At 42.4% G+C, this 12298-nt stretch overlaps 1 protein-coding gene and 1 pseudogene across 2 annotated transcripts in view; one reads left to right on the top strand and one right to left on the bottom strand.

Annotated features, from left to right (window-relative positions):
- The first annotated feature begins 1706 nt into the window (after positions 1–1706).
- Positions 1707–2977, top strand: LOC102146453 (nucleosome assembly protein 1-like 1 pseudogene; annotated as a pseudogene).
- Positions 2978–8132: 5155 nt separating this feature from the next.
- RPUSD4 (RNA pseudouridine synthase D4) overlaps positions 8133–12298 on the bottom strand; it is a 138359-nt gene continuing 134193 nt past the window's right edge. For both annotated transcript variants that reach the window (XM_065529668.2, XM_074015613.1), the window contains exon 8: positions 8133–10555. The gene's annotated coding sequence lies outside the window, so the exon portion shown is untranslated. The remainder of the gene's footprint in view (positions 10556–12298) is intronic.

Raw genomic sequence — 12298 nt, forward strand, 5'->3', positions numbered from 1 at the left:
ACTTGGATTTCCCAACCTCCAGAACTATGAGAAATAAATTTCTGTTGCTTAAAAAGTACCCAATCTAAGGCATTTTGTTATAGCAGCAGAAACAGACTAAGACACTATGGGGCCTCCAACCACAGATGTCCACTAGGTAGAGAACTCCAAGTGGAAATACGGATTTAAAAGTCATCAGCATAAAGTAGTATTTATACCATTAAAGTGGAAGCGATCTCTCAAGAAGAATATGGAACCAGAAAGTTGTAGCCAAGGATGGATCTCTGAAACTCCAATTATCTTGATGAATTTGGAGCAAACGTTGTTTACTGAACTCAAGGTATGGGACTTGAGAAGGATGCTTGAAGAAGGTGGTGAAGGTTTGGAATAGTCATTAGGAAAAATGAGAGTTGAAAAATCAGAGAATTGATAAGTGATGCTGAGGTCCTGGCTGAGGTTGGAGACCATTAGTGTATAGTGATGGAGCTTGCATGATTATGTGGTTTTCTCCATCAAAATGTAATCATTCAGGTAGAAGGGGAAAAGCATAACACCAACCCAATTTTGAAGTTTTTCTGGGGGTTGTACAAGAAGGAAAATAACACATGGTATTGGTAAGAAAATATTTAAATCATCAATCATAGAATCCAGGCAGTGGAAAAGGTGGAAGAGGTTTGAGAAGTATAATAGACTGGAAGAAATGACAGATTAAAGAAAAGGAGATATGTATGAGATTAAAGAGCTGTTGTTACAGGATTGAGTAAGAAAGAACCAAGAGGTCTTTGATAATAACCAGAGTTTACCATTTCATTAGAATAGTTCCAGGAAATGATTGGATCTAGTATGCTAACTGGTGCTGGTAGATGATGTGGTGTAGCTATTTATGCCATCAGGGGACATATTGAAGGAACTGAGAGACTGATAAGTGAAATACCATGAGCCAAGTACTCAAGTCCTCAGGGATGAGGTGGGAAGGTTGTTAGATACTAAGTGACATTTAATACATTCCAGGCCTGAAGTAGGTGCTTTTATAATACTAAATACATGTTAAAATTGGTTCTCCAAGAATAACATAATAGAGTAACTAGAGTCCACAAACTTGTATCACATTCTGACTGTACCTTATTTGATGTTGGTCAAATAACTTAAACTCTTGGAGTCTTGATTTCGTCATTTGTAAAGTAGTAAGTGGCTTCATCATTTGTAAAGAGTAATAATACCTCATATAGAGTTGTTAATAGGACCTACTTCAGTGGTTTGCTGGGAGGATTAATTGAGATGATACACACAAAGCACTTAATACAGTGACTGGCAAGTAGCAAACACTGGATAAAAGCTATTTATAATAATAACAGTTACTGCTTATATATATAAGTTCCTTCTGTGCACTAAGTATTATTTTAAGCATTAGTCCCATTATTACAAATGAGAAAACTGAGATATGAAGTGCATTGACAATCAGTATCAGAGCTCATATTAAAACTCAGGTAGTCTGTGTCTAGAGGCTGAACTCTTAATTATTACACATTAATGTCTCCCTACAATAATGGGAAGTATTTTTATTAATATCACTTCAAATAAATTGATCAGTTAAAAAACTTTGGTTCTTTTTTAGCACCATCTGCTCGCGGTGCCACCTCCTGCTCCTCCTGCCACCACTGCCGCCTTGAGTCACTGCCTGTGCAGCTCAGGTCTCCTGGCTCCCCATACTGGCCGCCCATATTTGGAGTTCTTACAACATGGCAGACATTGACAATCTGAACTTGATCAAGATTTGGATGATGTTGAAGAAGTAAAAGAAAAAGAAACTAGTGAAGAAACAAAAATCAAAGCATGTCAGCTAACTGTTCAGATGATGCAAAATCCTCAGATTCTTGCAGCCCTTCAAGAAAGACTTGATGGTCTGGTAGAAACACCAACAGGATATATTGAAAGCCTGCCTAGGGTAGTTAAAAGACGAGTGAATACTCTCAAAAACCTGCAAGTTAAATTAAATGTGCACAGATAGAAACCAAATTCTATGAGGAAGTTCACAGTCTTGAAAGGAAGTATGCTGTTCTCTATCAGCCTCTACTTGATAAGCGATTTGAGATTATTAATGCAATTGATGAACCCACGGAAGAAGAATGTGAATGGAAATCAAATAAAGAAGATGAGATTTTGGAGGAGTTGAAAGAAAAGGCCAAGATCGAAGATGAGAAAAAGGATGAAGAAAAAGAAGACCCCAAAGGAAGTCCTGAATTTTGGTTAACTGTTTTAAAGGATGTTGACTTGTTCAGTGATATGGTTCAGCAACATGATGAACCTATTCTGAAACACTTGAAAGATACTAAAGTGAAGCTCTCAGCTGCTGGCCAGCCTATGAGTTTTGTCTTAGAGTTTCACTGTGAACCCAATGACTATTTTACAAATGAAGTGCTAACAAAGACATACAGGATGAGGTCAGGACCAGATGATTTTGATCCCTTTTCTTTTAATGGATGAGAAATTACGGGTTGTACAGAGTTCCAGACAGATTGGAAAAAAGGAAAGGATGTCACTTTGAAAACTATTAAGAAGCAGCAGAAAAACAAGGGAAGTGGGACAGTTCGTACTGTGACTAACACAGTTTCCAGTGACTCTTTCTTTAATTTTTTTGCCCCTCCTGAAGCTCCTGAGAGTGGAGATGATGCACAGACCTCAAAAATAGGTCACTTTTTACGTGAGTGTATAATCCTAAGATCAGTGTCATACTTGACTGGAGAAGCTATTGAAGTTGATGATGGTGTTTATGATGAAGAAGGTGAAGAAGCAGACAAGGTAATGTTTACCAAATGAGCAAATAATTCTCTCTGTGTTTAACACATTGAGAAGCAAATTGAATGACTTATGTATTCCTTTGCTATAATTATTCTATGATTTGGAATAAAAACATTTTTGAAAATATTATTTTAGAATTCTACAGCCAAACAATATATGTATAAATTTTCAATAAATAAATTGCAAAAAAAAAAAAAAACACACAAACTTTTGTTGAGCACGTTTTAGGTATAAGGCCCAAAATTAAAGACATACAAGGAAATACCTGTATTAAGAACATCTTGGCTGGGCGTGGCGGCTCACAACTGTAATCCCGGCACTTTGGGAGGCCGAGGCAGATAGATTGCTTGAGCCCAGGAGTTCAAAACCAGCCTGTACAACATGGTGAAACTCTGTCTCTACAAAAATTATAAAAAATTAGCCGGGTGTAATGGCATGCACTTGTAATACCAGCTATTCAAGAAGCTGAGGTAGGAGGATCGCTGGAGCCCAGGACACAGAGGTTACAGTGAGCCACGATCGCGCCACTGTGCTCCAGTTTAGATGACAGAGTGAGACCCTATCTCAAAAAAGAAAAAAGAAAAAGAAAAACATCTTATGTGGCCTCATCAGACTCTCTTAGCTTCACCTGTCTCCAAGACCCTGCAGTGACCCACTCAGTATCCCTCGCACCATTTCTAGGCACTGCAGAGCTTGAAATCTGGCTCCTCCAGGAGCTTCTGAGAGGGCTGAGCAACACAACTCAAAAGTATAGTGTGAGACCAGGCGTTTTGGCTCACACTTGTAATCCCAGTGCTGTGGAAGGCCAAGGTAGGTGGATTGCTTGAGCCCAGGAGTTCAAGACCAGCCTGGGCAATATTGAGAAACCCCATCTCTATTTAAAAAAAAAAAAAAACAAAAAAACAAGAAGAAAGAAAGTGCAGTGTGTTATCCCCCTATGTGAGGAGGGAATGGGGGCAGGGCAACAGATAAACTCCTTCTCCCATTCTCTATCCATGGACTGCTCCAAGGCATGGCTTGTCCACACTACTTGTCTGCAACCATCCCTCGTGGCCAAGCAGAAGCACCTATTGAGGGCCCAGATGGGTCTCATGTGACTTGTCAAATGCAATGGCCTCATAACAGTGCATCGCCTTGCATCTGTTTCCCAACTTTTTCTATGCTATTTCCTTTTTCCCTTACTCTCACCTGTGATTGACCAGCCTCTGTTTATTAGAAACTCTTTGTTATAAACCTAAAGAGTTTATAATAAAGCTTTAGAAAGTTTAGGCCTATGTATATATAAAACAAGTAACAGTGCAAGTCACTAGCTGATATACACCAAATGAGAGGAATACAGCCAGGCACAAGTTTGAGGTCCAGCCTGAATGTTATTAACCAGTTAATTTTGTATTTTCTGTGCCTCAGTTTTCTCATATATAAACTATAGATAGTGATATGTGTGTTGCACTTTCATACATTGCTGGTGGGAATGAAAAATGGTATGACCTCCAGGGAAGAAAATTTGACAATATTTATCAAAATGTAGCATGCTTTTACCCTTTGATCCTGCAGCCCGAGTCTGGAAATTTGCCCTATGGATACTCTTGCATTCATATGAAAAATCCACTCACTGCATTGTTGTTTATAGCAGATTAGAAATAATACAGGCGTCCACCATCAAGAACTACATCCACACAATGGAATACTGTGCCACTGAGAAAAGAAAAGGGAAGTTCTCAGAGAACTGCTATGGAAGGTACTCTAGAATAAATGGAAAAGAAAAGAGGAAGAAAGAGAGAGAGAGGTACAGGACATCTTACGGGCAGTATTATGCTCTAATTTCTAAGAGGTAGAAAATAAGAGTATATATTTGTGTTTACTGATTTTTGTGTGTGTGTGTGTGTAAACAACCACTAGAAGGAACCAAAGAAGACCTCCTTCCACTTTTTTTTTTTTTTTTTTTTTTTAAGACAGGGTCTCATTCTGTTGCCCAGGCTGGAGTGCAGTGGCATGATCACGGCTCATTGCAGCCTCTACCTCCTAGGTTCAAGTGATCCTCCCATCTCAGCCTCCTGAGTAGCTGGGACTACAGGCACATGCTACCATACCCAGCTATTCAAAGAATATCTTTAAAAGTGATTACTTATAGTGGAAGGTGGATAAGATACTTTTAAACTTAAATCTTTTGGCTGGCCGCAGTGGTGCATGCCTGTAATCCTAGCACTTTGGGAGGCCAAAGCAGGTGGATCTCTTGAGCCCAGGAGTTTGAGACCAGCCTGGGAAACATGGCAAAATCCCATCTCTACAAAAAATACAAAATTAGCCAGGCATGGTGGTGTGTAGCTGTAGTCCCAGCTACTTGGGAGGCTGATGTGGTCGAGGCTGCAGTGAGCCGAGATGGTGCCACTGCACTCCAATCTGGGTGACAGAGTGAAACCCCATCTTAGAAAAAAAAAAAGTGTAGATTTTTATACTGTCTTGATTTTTGAACCATGCAAATAGGCTACTTATCCAAAACAAACAAAAAATTTAATGTGAAAGTTACATCTACCTTTCAAGAGTTAAATGAAATAATGCATCACATTTCTAGCACAGTACCTGACATGGAGTAGGATCTCAGTAAATGGTAGCTTCAGAAATAACTTGCAACTGAAGTAGAGGAAGGAAGGCTTCAAGGAGGAAGGAGAACTTAGCCTAAGTCTAGAAGCTGGGAAATACTGAGAGAGAAGTAAAAAGGTGGAGACCATTGCCAAGGAGGGATTGGGAGAAGCAATGGGAGACAGTGTTAGTAAGATAGGATGAGGCTGCATGGGAGAGGGTTTGAATGGTAGATAAGAACTTGGGATTTTATTCTTTAGGTGACAATAATAATAATTAATCTTTATATTTGTACTATGTCTCATGGTTTATGAAACCTTAATTACAGATTCCCATCCAGAAGAAACTCAAATCTTATTGTCTCGAATTTGATGCCAACTCAAATGAGCATTATGAGCCTCTAGAATATTCTTGGACTAGAAATGATCTGATAGTTGTAGCAAATGTCAGAAAGTGCCCATTTAGCAACTGCAAGAGTGGTCAAAGTTGGTCATCACCAAGCTGACTTAGTCTGCTAAAGGCTTGCAAACTAAACAGCGATTTCACACATTTCTCTCCTGGTTATGACTTTGGATTTTTATTTGATCTTATTTACATGAGAAAAAAGCAATAATCAATTTAAAACCAAAAAAGGAAGGGAAACTGACTATCTAAAAGTCAATTGGTTTAACTCCTTTCTTTCTACTCTCTGCTAAAAAGAACAAAGTTCAAAACAACTAAACTCCCACAATGAGTTAGACCCAGAGGGCTAAACAATAACGTAAGTCAGTTGTCTCAGTTTGGATGATTTCCAAATTTACACAACAAAGTTCTTGTTAAATATTCAGGAAGTTCCAATTATTTATGATGTAACTTAATATTGACATGGTATTAAATTACCTGACCATCCCCCAGGCCTTAGGAATTTTATATCTAGTGACTGACTGCAGGATAACTCTCCTGACAAGGCTGGAAGGTTGGCAATCAACAATTTTCCTTTGCAATCTATTTTTGTCTTTGAAAAAGAAATTCCAATAGGTTGACTGTATTCTCACTGTCTTGTACATTTCCTGAATTGTGTGCAAGAGGATTTCACGGAGAGAGGGATTTCTATGGCTTTTTTAATGCTGAACTGGCTAAGCTCCGGAGACTCACTGCCTAAACCCATTACACACAGATCACCTAACTCTGTTACTGGGTTTGTGATGCTAGATTGATTTACCCATATACCAGGTCAGGAGAAAGTGACTTTCCACATCTTCTTTGCACTAGCAAAGAATGTGGAGATCCTTTTACAAGAAAGAGAAAGGCCTGTACGGGAGCCCGGCGCTAAGCAGACACAATGCTACCTTCCCTGTCATTAGGGTACATGTGGCAAAGAAGCCCCTGTCTGGGATATGAAAGAAAGCAAAGGGCCTGAAAGAGAATGGCAAGGAGTTGGGGATATTTGCAAAGGATAGGGAGCTAACGAATGAGTTATTCGAGGCTGGATGGTCTCATAGAAAAAAAACCAAGCTGAGAATTGGGGAACCTGTCCAGTATAATTTATCCCAGCTCCCTCATTATCCTCCTGTCTGCGGTGTGGACTTGGGCCAATCACTAAGTCTCCATGGTAGAATTTCTCTTCTTCCTCTCCAAAGGAAAAATGAACTACAGTCTGTCAGAGTCTCTAAGGGGCTGGCATTGTTAGAGCAAGTTCTGACAACTTTAACAGCCCTAGTGCAGGTTGGACCAACAAGATTTGGATATAATGACCAGTCCCTGGAGGTAGCAGAGGTCTTCTGTTTGGTCCATTGTCCATAAAAGCTGTAGGAAGTTGGGCAGATTGCCTCACCAGTAAAACAGGTGTAAATGCTCCGTAGGCTGCCAGGTTGTTTTGAGGATTTAAGATGTATAAAATGCACCTGGTACTGTGCTTCACTCATAATGGGCATCATTATTATTCATCAGCTTGGTTTCCACACCTGCAGTTCCTTATCAATTGTGAATGTTTTCTGTATCAGAAGCAAGGAATGCTATTAAAACTAACTCGCATCTTGGACAAATCACTTAACGGGCTTTGTGCATCAATTTTCTCATCTAAGAAACAGTAATAGGTGTAGCGGTGGCTCAAGCCTATAATCCCAGCACTTTGGGGGTGCTGAGGCAGGAGGATTGCTTGAGGCCAGTAGTTTAGGCCTGCCTGGGCAATGTAGTGAAACCTTATCTTTACAAAGACTTTCAAAATTAGCCAGGCATGGTGATGTGCACCTGTAGTCCCAGCTACTCAGGAGGCTAAGGCAAAAGGATCTCAAGCCCAGGAGTTTAAGGCTACAGTGAGCCGTGATTGCACCACTGCATTTCAGCCTAGGCAACAGAGTGAGACCCTGTCTCAAAAAAAAGAAAAAAAAAAAAGAAAGACCGCAATAGTACCTATTTTTTTTCTTTTCTTTTTTTTTTTTTTTGAGACGGAGTCTTGCTCTGTCGCCCAGGCTGGAGTACAGCAGCATGATCTCGGCTCACTGCAAGCTCCGCCTCCCAGGTTCAGGCCATTCTCCTGCCTCAGCCTCCTGAGTAGCTGGGACTACAGGTCCTGCCACCACGCCCGGCTAAATTTTTTGTATTTTTAGTAGAGACGGGGTTTCACTGTGTTAGCCAGGATGGTCTTGATCTCTTGACCTCGTGATCCGCCCACCTCAGCCTCCCGAAGTGCTGGGATTACAGGCGTGAGCCATCACGCCCGGCCAAGTACCTATTTTCTATATCTGTTCTGAGGATTAGGTGAAATAATGCATATAAAGTACTTGGCCCAGACATAACCAACAATAACTAATTATTTATTATACATTTAACAAGTGCATAATCAATATAAAAATCAACTGTTATTATTTTTCTCATCACCATCATCATTGTGGTAAAAATCATTGCGAATTCTACCCCATAGGTCAAAATTTTCTCTTATTTTTTCAGTTGTTAGCAACTATCATGCATTAGCAGTGAAAGTTTGAACACACATGAATTACTGATTTGTAGTGTCATCTATTACATATTAGTAATATGGAGAATATTTGTTCTACAAATTGATACTTATTCATAAATGCCATAGCTTTAGAAGATGTATGAGGATTAAGATAAGCTTGGCCCATGCTTATGTAAGTGCTTGTCAACAAAATAAACACATACATACATATATTCAAAGAACATGAACATCTCTTGAATCTGTTACTAGTTTTGCTTTTACATTTTCTAACCAAGTGTTTCCTCTTCTCTTGGCCCATCGCTTTGGCGCCTATAATCCTAGCACTTTGGGAGGCTCAAGCAGGCTAATTACTTGAGCCCAAGAGTTTGAGATCAGCCTGGGCAATGTAGCAAGACCCTTATCTCTATTTATCTATTTAAAAAAAAAGAAAAAAATTAATTACTTATAAATAGCATCGATGCTGACAGCCCTTCAAAGACAATGGTTCTGGGTCTGGCACAGTAGCTCACGCCTATAACCCTAGCACTTTGAGAGGCCAAGGTGGGCAGATTACTTGAGGCCAGGAGTTCGAGACCAGCTGGCCAACATGGCAAACCCCGTCTCTACTAAAAATACAAAATTAACCAGGTGCGGTGGCACGCATTTCTAATCCCAGCTACTCAGGAGGCTGAGGCAGGAGAATCACTTGAACCCAGAAGTGGAGTTTACAGTGAGCCGAGGTCATGCCACTGCACTCCAGCCTGGGCAACAGAGTGAGACTCCATCTCAAGAAAAATAAAAAATAAGAATAAAAAAAGACAATGGCTCTGCACTGAGCCCTCTGGAGTCAGGCTCCTGTGTCTTCCCCAAAATCATGTCCTCATACTAGCCTCACGCTTCCCACTTTCCCTCTTCTGTGCCTCATCTTCTCTCTCCCCTTGGCCAGATCTTTGACCAGCTTATTTACTACCTGCCTGTTCCCCAGTTACTGTCTGTCCCATTCTGGGGGTCCTGGGGACCAAATTTCCTGGAAAAAATGGAAACCACGCTACTGACTCTCTGCCTCCATCTCAGCTGTATCCCTTCCCTGGGGGCCAGAGAGAGGCTGGACCGGGCATGGGCAGGAAGAGGACACCATGAGAGGAGTGCCTGGAACTCTGGCATCTTGGGGCAGGGGTAGGAGACTAAAGAAGCTAGTGGCTCCTGCCTTGGCCTGCCCTTCTGCGATGGTCTGAATGTTGGTGTTCCCCGCTAAATTCATGTGTCAGAACCTAATATTCAGTGTGATAGTGTGAAGACGTAAGGGCCTCTGGGAAGGGATTAAGCTATGAAGGCTCCACCCTCATGAGTAGGAGTAGAGGCTCAAGTGAGCTTTCTTTACTCTTCTGCCATGCGAAGACACAGAAAGAGGTACCATCTCTGAAGCAGATCATGAGCCCTCACCCAACACCAAATCTGCTGGTGCTTTGATTGTAGACTTCCTAGCCTCCAGAACCGTGAGCAATGAATTCCTGCTGTTTAGAAATTACCCAGTGTAAGGTATTTTGTTGTAGCAGCTCTAATGGACTCAGACATCTTCTCACAGTAGTTTGGATATAGACGTTCCATTCACATTTATGTCAGAAAAGGGGGGAAACTAAGTAGGGAGAGTACACACACAGAGGAACGAGATACCCGAATAAGGGACGTTTACAGGGAAGGTGGCAGGGATGGAGAAAACTTAAACTTAGGGCCATTTCCCTTCCCCTTCAATCCATTCCTCGTGGATGTGCTGTTACAAAGTTGTTACCCACCCACCAGGCATGGTGGCTCACGCCTGTAATCCCACACTTTGGGAGCCTGAGGTGGGTGGATCACCTGAGGTCAGGAATTCAAGACCAGTCTGACCAACATGGTGAAACCCCCATCTCTACTAAATACAAAAAAAAAATTAGCCGGGCATGGTGGCGTACGCCTGTAATCCCAGCTACTTGGGAGGCTGAGGCAGGACAACGTTTGAACCCGGGAGACGGAGTTTGCAGTGAGCCAAGATTGCGCCACTGCACTCCAGCCTGGGCAGCAAGAGTGAAACTCCATCTCAAAACAAAACAAAACAAAACAAAAGTTGTTACCAACCATTCCTTGCCTCCTTGCATCACGGATTGCCTTCTTCAATGAGTGGAGTGGAATGGAGGAAAAGACAGCAATTTTCTCACGGTTTCTCCTGGTCATAACTGTAAACTGGTCATAGCCTTTTCTGCATGTTTTCAGACTGAAAAGACTTGAGTGAAGGAATTCAACCTAAGGTGTCAATAATGGAGAAAAGCTTTAGAATTAGTTCTCCGGGGATCTAAGGAGATCCCTATGCAGCAGCAGATTTTCAGATACTCTAGTAGGTCCCTCAATTTTGGGGATCTTGACTTTTCATCTTTCGGCTCACAGCAGGCACTTGACTCTCTGTGCTACTAACACTTAAGGTCCAGCCACTTTGCACAGCTTGTCCCAAAGTCAGTAATTTCCCTGGTGACCAGCAAGAGCTCTAGGGGCTGAGAGTAGCAGCTTATGACCTGTGTGAATGGTCCCAGAGTCGGAGGGGGCATGGGAAGACCTGCAGAAGGGCCTGCTCACATGTCTCCTCCCATCCTTCTCAGACCCCGCCTGCACTGGGGAACACCTCTTTTCCCACCCGCTGTTCCATTCATTTCATGGATTTGTCAAAAGCTCATCACTGAGCCATTACCAGCCCAGCTTCTCCACCGCCCCTTCACAAAGGGCTTCCACCTTGATTAAAGGACTGTGCCTGAGGAGATGCTGTGCTCACAAATGCCAGAGGGAGGTGGCAGTGGGGCCTTACCCTAGACGGAGGAATGGAGGTGGGGGTGTTGAGCACTAAGAAAAAAACCAAACCAACATGAAATATTGGGACTTTGGAATCTTTTCCAGAGTGAGATAATTTTCCTTTTTTTTCTTTTTTTGTTTTTTGAGACGGAGTCTTGCACTGTTGCCCAGGCTGGAGTGCAATGGCGTGATCTCTGCTCACTGCAACCTCTGCCTCCTGGGTTCAAGTGATTCTCCTGTCTCAGCCTCCAGAGTAGCTGGGATTACAGGTGCTGAATTCTGTATCTGGAGGGGGCCCTAAAGGTTCCATGCCTTGTGGCCAGGAGCCAAGACGCTGACAAGTGAGAGGGAAAAGTAGAATAAGGACCAGTCGTCTCTATACCATCCTCACGCATGGAGGCAGGGGATGGGCCTCATGAGCTCTACAGGGTACACACAGTCCCCAAAGTCATGGAGCCTGATGGTTGGTAAAAAAAATAAAATTGGCCAGGTGTGGTGGCTCATGCCTGCAATCCCAGCACTGTGGGAGGCCAAGGCAGGTGGATCACTTGAGGTCAGGAATTCCAGACCAGCCTGGCCAACATGGCGAAACCCTGTCTCTACTAAAAATACAAAAATTAGCCGGGCATGGTGGTGGGCACCAGTAATCCCGGCTACTCAGGAGGCTGAGGAAGGAGAATCACTGGAACCCAGGAGGCGGAGGTTACAGTGAGCTGAGATCACACCACTGTCCTCCAGCCTGGGCTACAGAACGAGACTCCGTCTCAAATTAAAAAAAAAAAAGAAAGAAAGGGTTGGTTTCCACTGTTTCAAGACTAATGGAAGAAACTGTTCTCATGAAGAATGGGAAGGACAACCTATAGACTCACAGGAAGCTAAGGGGTAGGGTGGGAACCTCGCCTGAGTTAGGAATAGGGAAACTAGGCAAGTTCCTCTCTGCAAAATGACGGTAACGCTACTGCCTGCCTCGCGGCGGTGAGGATTAGAACAGTGTCTTGGAAGTAGTAAGCTCAATGTCAGTGTTCACTACACTACTACTATTTTCATTCTTAGGTGAACTGTTTTACTGCGGGACTGGCTAGAGGTGGGGGTTGGGGGGCTGGCTTATATTATGGTGTCTTAGGTTAGTGACTGAAACACACTGACAATCTTTGTTCCTGGCAAAGCAACACTATGCTCTCATTTCAATCCCACTTATAAATTCTG

Source organism: Macaca fascicularis, chromosome 14 (genome assembly GCF_037993035.2).
Source record: "Macaca fascicularis isolate 582-1 chromosome 14, T2T-MFA8v1.1".
Lineage (NCBI taxonomy): Eukaryota > Metazoa > Chordata > Mammalia > Primates > Cercopithecidae > Macaca > Macaca fascicularis.